The sequence below is a fragment of the Canis lupus genome, chromosome 25 (genome assembly GCF_011100685.1).
Source record: "Canis lupus familiaris isolate Mischka breed German Shepherd chromosome 25, alternate assembly UU_Cfam_GSD_1.0, whole genome shotgun sequence".
Lineage (NCBI taxonomy): Eukaryota > Metazoa > Chordata > Mammalia > Carnivora > Canidae > Canis > Canis lupus.
The window spans coordinates 33,240,861-33,261,634 of NC_049246.1; positions in this window are offsets into that span (position 1 = coordinate 33,240,861).

The following is a 20,774-nucleotide window of genomic DNA, read 5'->3' on the forward strand; positions in this document are numbered from 1 at the left end:
AATATTTCAATAGGGAGAAGTTGCATGGTGCATTACCAAAGGTAATTCCAAGGCTAGTAACATGTCAATTTCAAATCTCAGAGGTTTTGCACATAATATAGTTTATTTGAAGTTCAATCAGCTGCAAGGGGCTCTGCTTCACACAGATGGGGGCTGTGCCATTTTCACAGTAAGTTTCAGTGTTACCATGGAAATCAACATCCAGATGGAAGATGGAGAAAGAGAAAGAGTGAAGCTCTTTGGGGATAAACTGGAAATGGTGACATCACATCTTTGGAACTCCATTGGCCAAATTCAGTCACATGGTCATATGTAGCAGTAAGGGAGGCTGGAACTGTCTAGCTATACCACCCAGAGAAAGGAAAATGGGTGTGATGAAGAACTACCAATGCTACACAGCTTTAACATGGGTTTGTTAGATACAAAGTCATTAGATATCAAAGATAAGTAAGACTAGAAGAGCAGCATGTAGCTGAGCAACATGAAACACCACAGAAACAGAAGTGAGGGCAGCCCCGGTGGCTCAGAGGTTTAGCCCAGACTTTGGCCCAGGGCGTGATCATGGAGACCCGAAATCGAGTCCCACGTCGGGCTCCCTGTGTGGAGCCTGCTTCTCCCTCTGCCTGTCTCTCTCTCTCTCTCTTCTCTCTCTCTCCCTGTGTCTCTCACGAATAAATAAATAAAATCTTTAAAAAAAAAGGAAACAGAAGTGAGAAAAGCAATAGTTCTAAAGCCACCCTTGGTGAACTAGCAGTTTTCCCACTAATATGTAAAATACTTGGAGTATATGAAAACTATCCCTGAAATAGGTGGAAGGGAACAAGATCATTGCGTGGATAGTTGACTGCAGGTACTATTGATGGTAAAAGGATTGAAGAAGAAGGGTAAGTTTGCGGTGAACAAAGGTCTTTAGATATTTCAGTAAAAGGAGTGAGAGAGGGTACAGTAGAGTTTGCCATTTGTTCAACAAATATTTAGTATTATTTATGCTCCAGGCTTTGTACAAGTTTTCTGGGGATGTGAGAAATAGCAGAATAGTAGAATTGTGGAGAAAATTATTCTGAATGGTAGGTGGAACAATGCAAAAGGGGAAAATATAAAGTTGGACATATATATATATATATATATTCTATCATCTATCTATCTGTCTATCTATCATCTATCTATCTATTATCTATCTATCTATCTATCTATCTATCTATCTATCTATCTATCTAATCTATTAAAGGGATTTGAGAATAGCTGAGGCAACAAGAACTAGAGTAGACGTCCAACATCCCAGAAAGTGAAAGGCAGTACACAGAGGGGAGCTTGACATTCCCCTCCAGATACTTGGCAGTTCTTCAGTTTCAGCTAAGACATTAATTAAGAAGCTGTGCAGAGTTCTCAGTAGTTTTACAAGTAGTATGAAGGTAAAAATTGGAATTAAATGTCCCTCAAGAAGGAGAGGAGTCTAATAAACTCCCCAGGATTAGCTGGGATCTGTGAAAGAATGTACTGTTAGTAAAGCTAAACAAAAAATACTCTAGCCTTTACAGATTGAAAACTAGCTTCGGATCAACTTAGTCCCAGACTGTACTGAGGTGATCTACCTTGATACTGACTGCCTGCAGAAGATAAGCTACAGTTTGATATATTTTGAAATATTTACCCAGTGAAATACAACACAGCAATGAAAGTGTACTATCTGCTACATGCAGAATCATGAACAAATATCACACACATATTTTGAAAAAAGTCAGGCTCTGTGATCCTCCTGAAATGAATTCCTAAACAGGCAAAACTCAGCTCTGCTTTTAGATATCATATAATGATTTCCTGTGAGAAGGAGGAAATTTCGTGACTGCAAAGTTATATGACTGAATCTTCCAGGAAATGTTAGTGTTACATTTCTGAATAGAAATGGTATCAAATAGGATATATATCTTGTGAAAATCCATTGAGCTGCACCACTATAAATTTTGTGTACTTTTCTGAATATGCACATACATATTATACCCCTGTAAAACTTAAAGTTTGTATTTTAAAAATACATAAAAATATCAACAATTTACAACAGTTGGTTTGTTGGGAGCTATCTTAAAAAATTTTTAAACTGTTATTGCTACAGTCTTATTTATGCAACAAAGACTGCATTTTAAAAATAGGCTGTTATGAAATCTGCATTCTTTAAAAAGAAAACATTTCTAGGAGCCACTACACAGTTTAGGCTGTTATTATAAAGGCTTTCACTACAACAAATTATTATAAGCATATGTCATCTCAAATTTGTATACTTCATCTAGACTTATTCCTGGAAGGAACATAATGATTTAATCTGTTTTAAGATTAATATCTCTGATAAAACAAATAATAATTTCAAGAAAGAATTATATTAAATTCTGCCAACATTTTCCATCCATTGAAATTCCTATAAATCATTCTGCAGTTGCAGCAGAAGGAAGTTAAATGTGTATTTCATTTTCCTTGGGAAAGTATTTTGACTAATAAAAAGACCCTGAAGCCAGGTAATAACAGACAAGAGAAGAGTAAGAAAAGAAAAGACTAGAAATTCTAATAGGACCTAATAATATTTGAGACTGGAAATTTTATAGACTCTACTATTTCCATAGATTTTTTGGCTTAATTACAATAATTAATTTATAACACATTATCGGTCTACACATAGCCCAATTAAAATAAATTAAGATTAAAATTTAGTTTAATTATCCATTTTAATAATTGGTTAATACTCAAAAAAATAACTACCTAAAACAAAACTGCATCCTGTAACAATAATGTACATTTCACCAGTATCTAACTGACACATCTGTCTTGCTGCTCAAGCTAAATTAAGCATTGCTTTGAATTCTGCATTCAACATTTCTTTCCTTCTCTTTTTTGCAATAATCTATTTTATTTTCATATGGTTCTACTTGCCTATTGGTGTACAACAAACTACTCTAAAACCTTAGTGGTTTAAAACAACAACAACAACAACAACAACTATTATTATTATTAGTAGTAGTAGTGGTATTCATTTCTCACTACTCTGTAGGCCAGGAATTTAGGCAGGGTACAGTTTGTCTCTATGCCATGATGTCTCTGGGGTTTCTGCTGAACTAACGCAAGTGGACAGGGGCTGGCACACAAGCAGTCCAGTAACATCTATCTGTCTGCCTCTCTATCTCTCTCTCTGTCTCTCTGGTTAGTTTTGCCTTCACAGCATGAAACACTTAGAGTACACAGACTTCGATCTTGGTAGCTTAGAACTCTGGGGAGCCAAACCCAAAGCTGTGAGTTCTCTTAAAGGCTAGGCCAACAAATGGCTTAACATCACTCCATTAGCTAAGCCATTCAAATATAAGAGAAAGGGAAACAGGCTTACCTCTTGATCAGAAGAGTGTAAAAATTTTAGTATCACCCTTACTCAACTGCACCTTTCCACACACATTTTAGAATAATTTCAAAATTTTTAAAAATTCTGGGAATTTTATTGAAATTTTATGTAATCAATTTTTGGATAACTGATATATTTAAAATACTAAGTTTTCCCGCCTAAGTTCTGATCTACCTCTTAATTTGTTTAGTAATTATTTTATTGTATCTAAAAAATGTATTTATTTTCTGTAAACATTTCCCACATCTTTCAGATTTATTGCTAGCTGCTTGGGACTATTGTAAGGTACTCTATTTTAAGCACTTTTGTTACTTTTTAATATTTTTAATATTTAATATTTCTTGCTTTGTTTTTTATATGTTTATGTTTTCTACATGTTTATGTGTTGTTTCAACAACATCAGACATATTTTAAAAATCTGTTTGGCTTTTGTATGGAATGTAATGAAATTTACTTTTTCATTTCCTCTGTATTTCTTACTTTTTCACCTTTTCCCTCTCTCTCCTCTCTCCTCACTTTCTGGAACTCCAATGAAATGGATGTTACTTTTTTGCTGCACTCCCACAGGGGTGTGAGGTTCTGTGTGTCTATTTTCACAGTATTATCTTGCCTGAATAATTTCTATGGTCTATCTTCAAATGTAAGGCTGTTTTCCTCATTCTGTTCTTTAATTCATCTTTTGAGGGTTTTTTTTTTTAATTTCAGTTACTGTATTTTTCAGTTATAAAATTGCCCTTTGATTCTTCTTTGTGACTTCTCTTTCTGTACTGGGACTTGCTTTTATTACTGAGAATGTGTTTTTTTCTTTTGTTTCAAGCTTGTTAATAATTGCTTCCTTGTGCATCTTTATAAGGACTGTTTTAAGAGCTTAATCAGATAATTCTATAATATCTGTCATCTCAATGTTGCCATCAATATTGTGGTTTGTTTTTTATTTGTTTGTTTTTTTGCTTGGGGGGTTATGTTATGTTTTGTTTTGTTTATTTGGCTGGAGGCATCCCTAGTTCTAGGTATGAGAGGTGATTTTTTTATTAAAACTTGGGCTGAGATATTATATTTTGAAACCACATATTGCTTAGGTTTTCTGTTTTAGGTGGCTTCTTCTGACACAACCCTGACAGAAAAGGGGGGATACTGACTCATTACCTCCTAGTGCAGATAGAAATCCACATTCTCTACTTGGTTTTCATTGACTGTGAAGGTGGTGTGTGTTTCTCGTTACTGATGGGTGGGAAGGAGGGTTCTAGCTCTTTACTAGGTCTCCACTGACACTTCCTTCTTTGGAGGGGTAGGAGCACCTTGTTACTGAATGGTCTCAATTGACACCTTGTTGGGGAAGGTGGTCTTGTTACACCTGGGAGGTAGCAAAAGATTTGACCCTCCACTAGAGGTCTTCTGTCAAACACCCTGCAGCGAGTGGGTAGGGAGCACCTCATTATTGCAGGTAGGAGTAGAATCTAGGCTCTCTACCTCATTTCCACTGAGACCAAGGAGAGGGGGCTATCATACTCATTACTATTCAGTGAGAATGAAAAGCTCAGGCTTCCACTAAACTCTGTCTGACATCACCCCAGTATTAGGTTCAGGTAGTTGGAGGCAGCCTAGCAAGTGTGTAGACTCACCAGTGAGTCTGTATGCGTGTATTAGGAGTGTAGCTGTACATTATATTTCTGTAGTGTTTGACTGGAGCAGAATATTTATGGTTTAGAATTTTCTGTATTGCTAGACTGTCTTGTTCCTAGTCCTCTGGCTAAAGTAAAGAGATTTTTTTGGGGGGGAGCTTTTCTTATCAGTAACCACTGACATGTTCAGATTAATGGCTTTTACAGATCCAACAATCTGGGCAAAATAAAAAACCTAGGGAACTCACCACTATAACTTTTCTTGTATCCTGAGGTCCTAGAAGTTCTGTAATTCTTTCCACCTTTCAGTTTTATTATGTTTCTTATATATATTCCATATGGAGGTTTTAGTTGTGCTTCATGAGGGAAATAGGGAAAAGTACATCTATTCCATTTTCCTGATTAAATTGCTTTTAAAGGATTTTCCCTCTATTTTACTAAGACATTGAATTTTTTGAAATAATGTTTTCATACTACTTCACTGTTGCCCTTTTAATAGCTAAAGGATCTGTTGTGATGTCATTTCTCTCATTCCTTATACTAACAATTTCTACTTTCTCTTTATACTTGATGCTTTTTGATAAATTTTGTCAATATAATTTTTCCTTTCAAATAATCAAATTATGATTTTGTTAATTCCTTAATTGGTTTTCTGTGTCACTTCATTTTTCCTTATTTTCACAAATTTAAATTTAATTTATTTTTTATTTAAGTCACTAATTTTTCATTATTCAAATAAATCATGGATTTTAAATGTCTAACATAAGCACTGGGATACTATGCATTTCCTATTCTTGTCCAACAAATTCTTATTTTCTATATTTGTTTATCTTTTGGTTAAAAATATCTCCAAATTTCAGGGGTTTTTTCATTAAACCATGAGATTTTGAATTTTGCTACTTAATTTTTCAGATATTTGGAGCTTTCCAAGATATCACTTTTTTAAAAAGATGTTATTTATTTGACAGAGAGTATGAGTGGGAGAGGTGGGGAAGAGGGAGAGGGAGAAGTAGACTCCCTGCTAAGCAGAGAACCTGTCTTGCTGCTGCATCCCAAGACCTCAAGATTATGACCTCAGCTGAAAGCAGATGCTTGAGCCATCCAGGTGCCCCAAGATATCATGTTTTAATACAATTCTAATATATTTCTGTTGTTTGCTGGGAAACACTTTGTAATATTTCAACCTTTTGAAATATATGAAACACATTGATCAGCACATTATCTATCTTAGTGGAAAATCCAAGTATGTCAAAAATTATATATATTCTGTGGTTATTAGCATAGTATTCTTTATTAATTAGGCCATACTAGCTGCTTTATTGATAGTGTTATTTAAATCTTCTGTAAACATACTGCTAACATTTTTCCTGGTTATTCTATCAATGATTATGGATTTACCTATGTCTCCCTAATGTTTATCAGTTTCTGTTTCATGTATTTTTAAGTTTTATTACTAGGTGCATATCATTTAAGATGATTATGTCTTCATGATAAATACCCCTCTTTATTTCCAGCTGGAAAAAGCCTACTTTTCTCTGAAATTTATACAGCTATACTAACTTTTTAATAGAATGTTTATGTGGCATGTTTTTTATATTCAATTTTATCTTTATAGTAACATTTAACGTATGTTTCTAATGATATAAACTGGACTTTTCAGAATCTTTCTGGAAAATTTTCTCCATTTGATATTTGCAATTTATGAATTTGTTTTTCAATCCATTCCCCAATACTATTCATTGTATTTTATTCTGTATTTCAACTATCGTATTTTTTTACCCTTAAATATTTTCTTTGTTCCTATTTTTAAACATTTGCTCTTCCAGGTTTCATATTAGGATTATCTTCCCTTATACTTATTAGTATATTTATACCTATAATATTATGTTTAGCTCCTCTCTTCTAATATTTCCGCATAGGTTGGAATCTGTAATCCAATATGTTGGTTTTGTTTGGAAATGTTTGTGTTCCCTAATGTGTTGTTTTTTATCTCATTTGTAGATTACACAATTGCTTATTCTATTAAACAATGCACATGGAGATGGGCAGTCCTATGTTGTCAGCTGGAAAAGGTTAGGGGGTGGGGAGCTGATGAATCTTCTGCCAAGTGGAAAATGGAAGATACCAGAAAACGAGTCAATTGCTCCCCACCCACAGACAGCTCTTAGGTCAGATCGTCACCTTTTGTCCCCAGAGAAGCTGTGTTAGAGAGATAAATTCCTTAGATGCTGCTTCCCTTGTGGGTTTTGATGGGAGAGCATGAGAAAGCCACAGCCAGAGATTAGTCTCATTTCCCCTGGCTTGATACACTGTACAGGGTTTCTATCTCTTCCTGACTTTATTCCTTTTTTTCATAGTTTATTTTTTATTTACATTTTTTAATTTAAATTCAATTTGCCAACATATAGTATAACCCCAGTGCTCATCCCATCAAGTGCCCTATTCAGTGCCTGTCATCCAGTTACCCCATCCCCCCTACCCACTTCCTGACTTTATTCCTGATTTCACCTGGACTAGCCCCAGTTCCTGCAGGTATGCTGTCAACACTGTGTATTCTTGGCAATGCTGGCAAGCAGCCAGCGAAGCAAAATTGCAGATTCTATTCCTCTTTCACCGTCTCTCAGACTAAACCAAACTGCTTACTATCTGTTCCACACTACAGCCCCACACAGAAATGTGGAAGCAAATGCCCCCCTCCCCCCCATTCACACATTCTCTAGGGGATCTTGCCAGTTTTCCGAAATTCTGGGACAAAGGAAAAGGATAGCTGCGCCACATCAGCAATTTGCTTGAAATCACTGTGTTTTGTTTTAATGCAAACAATATATACATGTATTCTTTTCTCATTACATTTACTTGGAGTTAGATCATTCAATTGAGTGGGTCCTTCAAAACCTCTTTTTAGTATAGAACCTATTTGTATCAATCTAGCTTCATTTCTTCCTCTTTGCTTTTACATTTCCTGTTTTAAGAAGAAAGCAGAAGTGTAAACCAAACAGCTCATGTGCTTTTAATTGTGAGACACTGTTGCACGAAGTTGCTGATGGAGGGGTTATCTGAAGTCATTTGAGTCAGTGAGTGGGAAATTCACCCTCTGAACTTAGAGGCCTCAAATGTAAGTTCTACCATGTTATTTCCAGTTGCGACAACATAAAAAGGTGCCTGTATCAGTTCAAAAGGCTATGTCTGGAAAATAAGCATATAAAAAATGCTTGACATCATATATCATTAGGAATTGCAAATGAAAACAATGAGATACCACTACAAACCTATTAGAATGCTGACCAGAATGCTGACAACAACAAATATTGGCAAGGATGTGGAAAAATAGGAACTCACATTCATTGCTGGTGGGAAAGTAAAATGGTACAGCCGCTTTGGAAGGAAGTTTGGCATAACATACTCTTAATGAATGCTCCAGCAGTTGTACTCCTTGATATTTACCCAAAAGAGTGAAAATTCATGTTCACACAAAAGTGGGTGTATATGGTAGTTTTATTCATAATCGCCAAAACCTCAAAGTAACTAAGATGTCCTTTAGGGAGTGGATGGATAAACTGTGGTACACTCAGAAAAAGGAATTCTATTTAGTGCTATAAAGAAGAGAACTATCAAACATGAAAAGACATGGAAGAAACGTAAATGCATATATTATCCAGTGAAAAAAGGCTATATGAGAAAGGTTATATACTGTAAGATTCCAACTACATGACATTTATAGAAAGGGGAAAACATTGGAGACAGTAAAAGGATCAATGCCAGGGGTTGAGGAGGAAGAGACTGAATCTGTGATGCAAACAAGATTTTTAGGTCAGTGAGATAGACTGTATGGTACTATAATGGTAGATGCATGCCATTATACATTTGTCCAACCTAGAGAATGGATAACACTAAGAGTGAACCCTAGGGTAAACTATGGACTTTGAGCGATAGAGTGATGTGAAAAAGTAGGTACATGGAACATACAAATGCACCGCTTTGATAGGGATTGTTGATAGTGGGGAAACTAATGCATGTAAGGGGCAGAGCATATATGGGAAATCTCTGTACCTTCTGTACTCAATTTCTCTGTGAACCTAAAACTGCTATAGATAATATAAACTATAAAAAAAGTTATGTCTTTTCTGTTTGAACATGGGCATGAAGCACAAAAGAACAAGTTCATGACAAGTGTGCATTGCAGCTGAGTAGATGATTCCCAAATATTTGGCTTCCCCTCTAATTGCATGTATCTTCTTGTGTATACTTTATATACAACTTTTTTTTGTTGTTTATCAACCATTAAGAGAGAAAAAAGACTCAAATTTCTTGTTCTTGATTATTTACAAGCTGATTTTTCAATATTTTCTGTAGCTTTAGTTTCTAATACTTTGTTTTCCTTCTATTCCAGTTAAAGCACTGAGGTTTTATCAAGAGCACGAACAAAATATTGTATGTTTAGAATTTAATTACAATACTTTGGATAAGAAGTTGAGATTACTGGAAAACATGTATTTTTAAATGCTATTAATCCAGTTATTTTCTTTTTCCTGGCACTAATTTGCATGAATAATCAAAATCAATAATGGAAATAAAACATAGGTAGCAAAGAGTGGCTGAAATATTCCCATTAAACCTTTGGTTTCTAATCAGGAGTATTTTTTAAAGTAATATAGATTATTTCATTGCTCACTTTTGGTCATTATTATATGGTGTTGGGAAAACTGGACAGATACATGCATGCAAAAAAAGAAACTGGGCCACTTTGTTACACCATGTATGTGTACATGCACACATACATACGCAAAATGTATTAAAGACTTAAACGTAAGACCTGAAACCATAAAATTCATAGAAAAAAACATAGGTAGTAAGCTCTCTGCCATCAGCAACATTTTTTTTGGGGACATGTCTCCTCCTGTGTGGTCAAGAGTAGCAAAAATAAACAAATAGGACTATATTAAGCTTAAAAAATTTGCACAAAGAAATCATCAACAAAATGAGAAGGCAACCTATTGAGTAGAAGATACTTGCCAATGATATGATGATAGGAGTTAATATTACAAAATACATATAAAGAATTCATACAACTCAACAAAAAACAAACAACACCATTAAAACATGGACAGAGGACCTGAATAGACATTTATTCAAAGAAGACATACAGATGACCAACAGACACATGAAAAGATACTAAACATCACAGATCTTCAGGAAAATTCAAATCAAAATGACAATAAGACAAAACCTCACAGCTGTCAGAACAGCTATTATCAAAAAGAAATAAAAAGTGTTTATGAGGATGTGGAGAAGAGTGAACTGTTGGTAGGAATGCAAAGTGGTATAGTCTCTGTGAAAAACAGTATGGAGCTTCCTCAAAAGCTAAAAATAGAACTACACTACGATCCAGCAATTCCACTTTGGGATATTTATCCAATGAAATAAAAACATGAATTTGAAAAGATATGTGTATCCCTATATGTTCATTACAGCCAAGCTATGGAAGCAACCTAAATGCTTGCCTATAGATGGATAAAGAAGATATGGTATTACATAAATCTTACTCAACCGTTAAGAAAAATTCAATCTTACTATTTGTATCAACATGGCTGACCTGAAGGGCATATGCTAAGAGAAATAAGTTAGACAAAGACAAACACTGTATGATTTCACTTACATTTGGAATCTAAAAAAAACACAGCAAATTTACAAATAAAACACAGACTCATAGATACAGAGAACTGGCAGTTGCCACAGGGGAGAGGAGGTTGGGGGATGAGTGAAATAGGTAAAGGGGATAAAATAAGTAGGACAGCATCGGGAATATAGTCAATGATAATCACTTTGTGTTGTGACAGGTGGTAACTAGACCTTATCAAGTTGTTCATATCATAATGTATAAAAATTTTGAATCACAGTGTTGTACTCCTGAAACTAATATTGCATGTCAATTATAACTTAATAAAAATCATTATACATGAAAAACGCTCTTGTTATTGATTTTTAGGAAATGAAAAACGTTATATATAACTTTGTTACTCATTTTACTCCAAGCAGAGTTGTTTATAAATAAAATCATTGTAGGGATAAGAGACCAAATATTGTGATACTCTGTATATACTATAGTGAACAGAATGATCAATTCAGTGAGCCTAGGAATGATTCAGAATTCTCAAATAATCAATTGAGATAGAAACATTTGTAACTAATGGCTGTGCAGTGATATAAAATGTAAGCAATTTCACTTAGTGTAAAAGCATTGTTGCTTTCAGACTTAAATTCCCGCAGTAGAAAATTTAAATATGTTATGATATACATTTACAAAAATTCCCTTAAGTACTGTTGAAATAGATGAAAATGCTTATTTTATTTGTTTAGTGTCGATACGAGATCATAGCTTGAGAAGGAGCTATTACTTTATTTCTCAATTCATGATGTGAAGCTCAGTTAAAAATAATTACTCCATTACTTTGACAAATGATAAAAGTTACTGACAAAAAGTATGGGCAGATGCCTTCAACTTGAATCTAGGCATTGTTCCCTACTGGGGTTCATTTCTTACTGAGTATCCAGAGCGTGGATTAGGGCAAGGAGCCAAAAGTCTGTATATGTGAAATACCTAGGGCCTACTGGCATGAGAGCCCAGGAGAAAGGCAGAGACCTATTCCCAGATTTAATCTGAAATTAATACCATCATGAAAACTTCAATCAGATCTCAGAGACAGAAGAGCGGTACTCTGGTTTTGCTTTGTTTATGGGGTTTTATTATCCTTCTTGATAGAATGTGTGTTCTTTATTTAATGGACACTACAAATCTAGAATCAATCCTGTTTACTTCTCATTTGTTTACTTTTTTGTTTGTAGATAGTTTAGAATAAAACTTGGAGCTCATATTCATCATACTGTTATATTTCACTGGTCTCATCTGATCCATGGCTTTACAATTTCTACAACGTTCTTTGCTTTTCTGTTTTCTGTTTTCTTAACTGTTTATTTTTCTTCTGTTACACTTTTCTAAATCTCCTCAATTTGTGTATGCACAAATGTGTGTGCATGATTAGTGCAGGGTGGTACCTTTAAACATATAAATGGGCTCATTAAAAATAAACTGTTTTAACTTCAGTCTAGCCTCAATAAACCTGATGAATCATGACTTCATACATGCATTGTTGAACCTCATTCTCTTCCTAAAATGCCCTTTCCTCCCTTTCCTTTAATAGTCTTGATAAACTACCTATATTTTAAGATTTAAATGGCACCTCCCTGAGAAACATTCTTTTTAAGATTTTATTTATTTGTTCATGAAAGACAGAGAAAGATGCAGAGACAGGCATAGGGAGGAGCAGACTCCGACAGGGGAGCTGGATGTGAGAATCGATCCCAAGACTTCAGGATCACAGCATCACGACCTGAGCCAAAGGCAGACGTTCAACCATCTAGTCACCCAGATGCCCTTCCTGGGAAACTTCTCATGCCCTCCTTAGATAAGCATTTCCTCTAAGTCCCCTTGTGCTGGTATTTTAGCAAAGTACCTCTATTTTAGCAATTACTTGATTTCTGTATTTATGTTGGTCTTTAAAAGGAGGCTGTGAGTCCTTGGGCAGCAGGGGAAGAGTTTAATCCTTCCATTCCCAGTGGCAACATAATAAATGAGGGTTTTGTAAATGTTGGAATTAAAGAACAAAAGAAAACAACCAGTACAACACATAAATCCAGAATCTTGATGGAAGACCTTTGTTAAACAAAGACTTTTTGAGGATCTCCATTTTCTAGGCTCTCTGGTGATCACTAGTCACAAGAATGGGGACAAAAATCAAGTGATTTTCAGAAAGAGTGAGCAGTCAGGGGGCCTAAGATTTGACTCCAACATGAATTTTCACTGGAAACACTGTATAAAAATAAGTAATATAAGAAATGTATATTAAAATAAAGCAAACAGTAAAATAAAAACAAACAAAATAAATTGTGGTTGGAAATAAAATGGAATGCCTATACTTGCAATATAATATCAAATGTGCCTTTTTGTGCAAAATAGTTTTGCTGCAAGCAATGTGGTTGTGTAGAAAGAACTAAAAACTTTGATTCAGAATAGTTGGATTTGAGTCCCTATTCCAGCACTTACTTGCTGTGTGAAGTAGGGAAAAACCACCTATTTTCATTTTTATTTTGGTTTCTCATCTGTTAAATAAGGACAATGATTCTTCACACGGATTTGTAGTAAGGATTAAGTAAGTGGAAGTGAAATCATACATACACACATCTATGTATGTTTCTATAAATCATACTGCATGCTACAAATGTAAAGTTTTATTATTATCCTATGATATTCGCATTTTAAAAATCATCAAATTGACAATCAGCTGAAATTTCACTGTTTCTAAAGCTTCGTGGATTAAGTACATATTCATTTCCTGAAATCATCAATTCAGGATCATTGCACAGGACCGCCTCAGGTCTAAGACAGTGTTTGATTTTACCCAGAAGTTCTGCTTGATATTTAGACTTAATGTCCCAGGAGAAATCTGAATAGAAATGTGGAGACAAATTCTGAAAGGACTTGTAGAGGGTGAGGGAAGGCCACCCCAAAACAGGCCACTAGAGCACGAAGTTTATTCTGTGTTGAAGGCAATTAACAGCCCTAGGAAGCTCAAGAGAAACTTGTGCTTCTCCCTGGACTACACAGAAAGGTTTAAATTGGAGGGCTTTCCTAGAATAAGGCTTATTAGCAGAGGTAAATTTTATCAGAGTGATCCATCTGTATGGGAGGGCAAACATCTAGTTACCAAATACCTATTTTTCTTAATGCCCTGTAAAGGGCATTCCTTTTCTCTGAAGTCCCAGATATCTCCTCCTTGTTTCAGAATGACATTTACATCTCATTTTGCCTGTCTTTGCAATTTCCTTGTGTGTTGGATCCTCCTTACATACTCTATTAAATTTGATTTTCTCCTGTGAATCTGTCTCCTGTCAATTTGGTTCTTAGTCCTTGAAAGAGACAGGAATTCTTGCTTCCTGACACATTTCAGAGGAAGAATGAAACACCAAGAAAGACATAGTCTCATCATGAAATATGTACAAATAATGAGTAATTTTTCCCAGATTCCCACTCAAAGCTGGTGAAACAGTAGCCCACACAGAAAGGCCTCACTTCTGACAAATCCAAGGACAGAATCATCCTTTTAGACAATGGACTTCACTTCTTTTTCATTTTATATATTTTTTAGATTTATTTTTATTTATTCATGAGAAACAGGAGAGAGAGGCAGAGACACAGGCAAAGGGAGAAGCAGGCTCCATGCAGGGAGTGACGTGGGACTCAATCCTTGGTCTCCAGGATTGCGCCCTGGGCTGAAGGCAGCGCTAAACCGCTGAGCTACCCAGGCTGCCCCATTTTATATTTTCATATTGCCTTTACATGTTTCTAAAACCCTATTTGGAAATTGGTAAGTCATTAATTGTTAATTCCATTTCATGGATGAGGAACTTTCAAGATGCCCAAAGAATTGAAATTATTTGTTAAGTCTAAAAAGCCTTTTATTGATAGAGCTAGGGGTTTGTCTTTGCTTTTTATTCCTGAATGTTTTCTACTTCCCTTGATTTCCTTTCTCTTGACTTGCCCTGTTTTCCCATCAGATTCTTTAGCTATCCATTGGATCTGCTCAGCTCTGCCACTGGCAAGTAGAACTAAAGGAGTCTATGCCTAGAATTGACTTCTGTAGACTCCATTCCAATTATAGCTACAACATGTCCCAAAAGACACACAAATCTCTGTGAGCTACTTCACAGCAGTTAAAGAGTTTAGAAAGCCAAATTGGTGACACACATTGACTTACAAGGGAAAAATGCTATGTGCTGAATTAGAACAGCTGGCCTGTGAATCAAGTCTTTGCTATGAGAAATACAATAATTTTTACAATTCAGAAGCTATGACTGTTTTCCTCAGAAGTTACTAGGACATCAGGAGGAGACCATTATCTACAGCCATAGTGTCACCACCACGTTTTTCACTGAGATATATTCTTGAACTCTCTTGTTATTCGGGGTTGTACACCATGGATTTCAACACTGAGCTGAGGCAGAGGGTTGATAAGGCTAAGAAAGCAACCTCAGATATGGTTCTTTGCTAAGACAAAGATAGAAATAACCCTGATTTAAAACAAGGTTCTAAAATGCTAGGAATAAAGTAAGTAAAATTATAACTTAAAAGTATGTTCACCATGAAAGAAGTACAGTAAAATAAAGTGTCAAAAGCATTATTTGTCTGGAAAATGAGCAAGGATAAAAGCAATCTTAATGTGAATGAGTATGTGGAACTCCAGAAATTATCCCCAGCAGCTTCAAACAGAAAATAAATATAATAAAATGATAATAGGCTATCCAACCATGAAAAGAATGAAATTCTGGCCCATTCTACAACATGGATGAACCCTGAAAACAGTGTGCTACATGCAATAAGCCAATTATATAAATTAAAAAATATTATGTGACCTCACTTATATTAAGTACAAAGAATAGGCAAATTTATATGGACAGAATGTAGAGTAGAGGTTATTAGGGGTGGGGAAAAGAGTAATGGGAAGATATTTAATGGATACAGAGTTTCTGGTTCAGATGATAAACAAGTCTGAAAATGGATAGTAGTGATGATTGTATGGCATTGTGAATGTACTAAATGCCACTGAACTTTAAGCTTGAAAAAAATCAGAGAGGAAGACAAACCATAAGAGACTCTTAATGCTAGGAAATAAACTGAGGGTTTCTAGAGGGAAGGTGGGGGGGGTAGGGGTAGCTGGGTGATGGGTATGGGGGGCATGTGATGTGATGAACACTGAGTGTTATACGCAACTGATGAATTATTGAAAACTGCATCTGAGACTAATGATGTACTATAGGTTGGCTAATTGAATTTAAATTTAAAAAAAGAAAATGGTTAAGATGGTAGTTTTTTTGTTATGTATATTTTTAAAAAACCCACAAATAACTAGATTATAAAAATAGGTAATGGACCTAAACAGACATATTTTCCAAGGAAGGCATGCATACAAATGCCTATATCTGTTGGTCTATGAAAAAGCATTCATCTTCACTAACCATAGGGAAAACACATCAAAACCACAAAGAAATACCACTTCACAACTGCTAAGATGATTATTACCTAAAAGTCCAGAGATAACAAGAGTCTGGGAGGGTGTTGAAAAAGAGAACCCTTGTACATTGTTGGTTGGAATTTAAAGTGATGCAGACACTATGAAAAACATTATGGAAATTCTTCAAAAAATTAAAAATTGAATTACCGTATGGCCCAGCAATTCCACTTCTGGATATTTATCCAAAATAATCGAAATCAGAATCTGGAAGAATTATCTATAATCCCATGTACATTGTAGCACTATTCACAGTACCAAAACTATAGGAAACAATATAAAACATCCAACAGTGGATGATGGATTTTTTAATAAGATTTATTTATTTATTTTAGAGAAAAAAAAGAGAGAGAGGAGAGAGAGAGAGAGAGAGTATGCACTCAGGGAGAAGGGTGGAGGGAGAGAATCTTCAAGCAGACTCCCTGCTAAGTATGGAGCCTCACGTGGAACTGATTTTAAGACCTTGAGATAGTGACCAGAGCTGAAATCAAGAGTCAGATACTTAACCAACTGAGCCGCCCAGGCACCTCTGGATGATGGAGTTTTAAAAATGTGATATATACATATAAAGAAATACTATTCAATCTTAAGGAAGAAAATTCTGTGATATGTAACAACATGGGTGAACTTGGAGGACATTATGCTAAATGAAATAAGCCAGTCGCAGCAGGACAAATATTGCATGAATCCATTTACGTGAAGCATCTAAAGTAGTCAAACTCATAGAAGCAAAGCATAGAATTGTGATTTCCAGGGACTAGGAGAGAGAATTGGGGAGTTCCTAACCAGTGGACATAAAATTACAATTATGCAAGGTAAATAAACTCTAGAGATCTGCTGTATAACATTGTGCTTATAGATAACAATGTCACATTGTATACTTAAAAATCTGTTAGGAGGGTACATTTCATGTCAGGTGTTCTCACAACAATTATTTTATTTTTTATTTTTTTTTATTTATGATAGTCACACAGAGAGAGAGAGAGAGAGGCAGAGACACAGGCAGAGGGAGAAGCAGGCTCCATGCACCGGGAGCCCGACGTGGGATTCGATCCTGGGTCTCCAGGATCGCGCCCTGGGCCAAAGGCAGGCGCCAAACCGCTGCGCCACTCAGAGATCCCTCTCACCACAATGATTTTTTAAAATTTATTAAAAAAAAGAGTTTGGATTTCAACACTAGGTATGAGAGACAAAAGAGTCAAATTTTAACAAGAAGATGCCTTCACAATAAATTACATACCATAATTTTCTTCTGCTTAGGGATTTAGCTTCTATAACAATCTTACTTACTTAGCATGATAATAATAGTAATATTATACTAGGTATGAGCAGCTTTGCAGACCGCCTGGGGCTAGTTGCTAAGCAATGTCTAAAGTTGTCATTGGCAAGGGAAGGTTTTTTTCTGGAAGCAGCAGAAAAGATTAGGCAAATTCAAGAGCAGATATGCCAAGATGGTTTCAGATTTTGTTTATGGAGGCCTTCCCATAATGAGTCAGGAAGGCCTGATGAGATAGATCTCAGTATCACCACAAGGTGTGCCATTCCCTGTGTGGCCCAGGTAGACAGTGTTAGCTAAGAAGAAAAGAGAATCTGGGCAGAGGAGAATATGCAAGATTTATTCAGGGCCCCAGCTACTTACAAATTACACTCAGATACAGAAGTTGCTTTTCTAATTGAATTTTAAAAGTAAAATTCTGGAAACAAAAGGCAAAAATAGTTTATTAGCAGGCTTTTATAAAACTGAAGTGAGATAAGAGAAGATAATGTTATTAAGGAAATGTGAGAATCTATTATAAAATGCCTCAGAATTAGTAAAAAGGAACATTTATAGTATAAAAGGGAAATTAGAAATTTAAAAGGTAAACTTAAGGAATCTTCAAAGAGACCAAGGGAAGCAGGCAAACAGATGTGAGAAAGAACATGATATATGAGAAAATTGGATATCAGAAATCTCGTGTAGATAACGGATACACTTGAAAAAAGAGAGAATAAATGAAAGAGAATATAGAGAGGAAAAATTTTTGAGATGACGGAATTCCTGATAGTGGTAAATTATATCTAAACCAGTCCGGAGTATTTGAAACATTTGATCTCTACTCCTTTGTGGTAGTTATCTATTGCTGCGTGACAAATTTCCCCAAACCATGGCAACTTTAAAGAACACATTTATTTTCTCAGTTTCTGTTTTTATAAAATCTGGGCAAATATTACCTGAGGTTCCTGCTTCAGTCTCTCTCATGAGGTAGTGATGAGGCCCAACTGGGCTGGGAACTGCTCCCAAGATCATTCAGTGGTTATTGACAGAATTAGTTCCTTGAGTGTTGTCAGACTGACTGGCTCAGTTCCCTGTTGGCTGTCACTCAGGGGCCACCCTCAATTCCTTACCATATAGGTGTCATTATTACTCACATAAGATAGCTCCACCCTTTCCATAATTTCTGATTACAGCTAAAAGTTGTTCTTTTTCATTCATACTTCACACAAGTTTGTCATTTCATCAAAGTTAAAAGCATTTTCAAAAATCATAAAAGCAATAACTTGTTGAAGTACTAAGGAGTATTTAGAGGAACCATATGGTCTATCAGTCATAGAGTACTTGAAAAAGACCATAATTTAATCTATTTTTCTAAAGTAGAGAAAGTGAAAATAACTAATTATAATAGTAAGTTGTGGCATATCTGAGGTGGTTAAATGTCATGCTGTGGAATTCTTTTAAACTTTGTAAGTGGCAGGGGCACCTGGTGCCTCAGTCAGTGGTTGAGTATCTGCCTTTGGTTCAGGTTGTGATCCTGGGGTTCTGGGATTGAGTCCTGCACAGGGCAAGCCGCGGTGAGTCTGCTTCTCCCTCTGTCTGTGTCTCTGCCTCTCTCTATGTCTCTCATGAATAAATAAATAAAATTCTAAAATAAGGTTGGTAAGTGGCATATCTCATCTGGAAATAGGACTGTGAAATCAAAGTCTTTGCTTTAAATTGTCTAAATTGTTCTACAGTTCTACTCAGTAGGAAACTCTGCAGGGCTTGGGTTCAAAGTCTTAGGATAAGAGAATCATTTCCCCATCAGTATCCTCCAGTTGCGTGTCTTCATAAGGAGCTATGAGATCTCCACATCATAGACTTAGTGTCATCATTTCCGAATTTACAAGAAAGTTCTACTTGAGAGCATATGTTTTATTTCTAGCTCAGTTCGTGTGGTGGCTAACTGAAGATTCTTACGTTAAAGATTTCCATTTTGTTAATATTGAGAGGAATGAGACAAGGACAAGAATTAAAATAAAAATTAAAAAAAAAAACAAAGAAATAAATCAAACAATACAGCAAAGATCCATAGGTTTGTCTTAAGTAAGATTGTGGCCTCATGGGAAATAGGGATTTATTTCTGGGTTAGGACAAGGTTTTCCAAAACATCACCCCACAGATAAAGCCATAGTTTTTAATGTGTTCTCAAGTAAACTCCCACATGTAAAGAAAGCCTGCTATAATAGGAGACATTTGACAGATGGACTCTAGGGTTTGTTGGGGATTGAGTTTATATAGAAACTCATACTGCAGAGAGAAATGAACTTCTTGTGGAAAAAGAAGTCCCCCCCACCCTTGGAAAAGAAGGAGTATGGGACCAAGTCCGTGGTGGAAACGGGTAAAGCAGCCCAAGATTAAAAAAAAAAAAAAAAAAAAAAAAAAACACACAAAATTGTGGTGATGATGAAGTGGCCCTAATTGCACATGTGGAAAGCATGTGCCCTAATAATGGAAGCAGCAACTTTATTAGTTAGGATAATTTCTGTAGCAAAAAAAGAAACAACTTCAAATGGCTTAAACAATATAGAAATTTTACTGATCACATTATAGGACATCCCAGCAAAGTTTAGGGTAACTCCAGCAGTTATTAGCCTACCAGTTCAATGACATCATTAATAGGTCGTGTTTTATTCTTTTTATCTTCCTGCTCTATTTTATTCAGTATATCAGTCCTGCCCTCATAATCACAACATGATTGCAAAACTTCCAGATAGGCTATCCAGATGCCAACATCCAGAGGAAGGGACAAAGCTATCTTTTGAAAAATTTCCCAACTTATCTTTTCTCTTATCTCACTGGCAAAAAAAAAAAAAAAAAAAAAAGATGGTGGCTGGGGGAGCCATACACTTACCAAATCAAGCACTAGTAAGGGAAATAAGATTATTATGATTAATTTAGAATGATAGAGATTTATCCTGGAGATGGAATAAGGATTGCCTTTTCTAAAATATGAACAACTGAATAAAACTGTTGTTCTAAATAACAAGGAAGAATAAGGTTATTTGGAAGGCAACCAACAATGTTTATTCCAACATCAGTCAGCTAAGCTAATGATTGCTATGGGCATTCTTATTCCAATGCTGCCAAATCATTTGATTACTTTTATGAAGCTGGAAATCTGGATGTTTATGCAAGATCTCCCAATTTTTAAATATTGGCAATAAATTCAAAACATTTAAAAATACTTTATGACCAAAATTACTCCAGCCAAATAAAAGAATTATGTAGTCCAGATATGTCCTGCAAGCTATTTGTTGACAACCTCTGGTTTATGCTATTAACTTATGTAACTAAAACTTTCTCTACTTCGAAAGTGAAGTTCATATTAAGCTTGTCAGTCACTGAATTATACA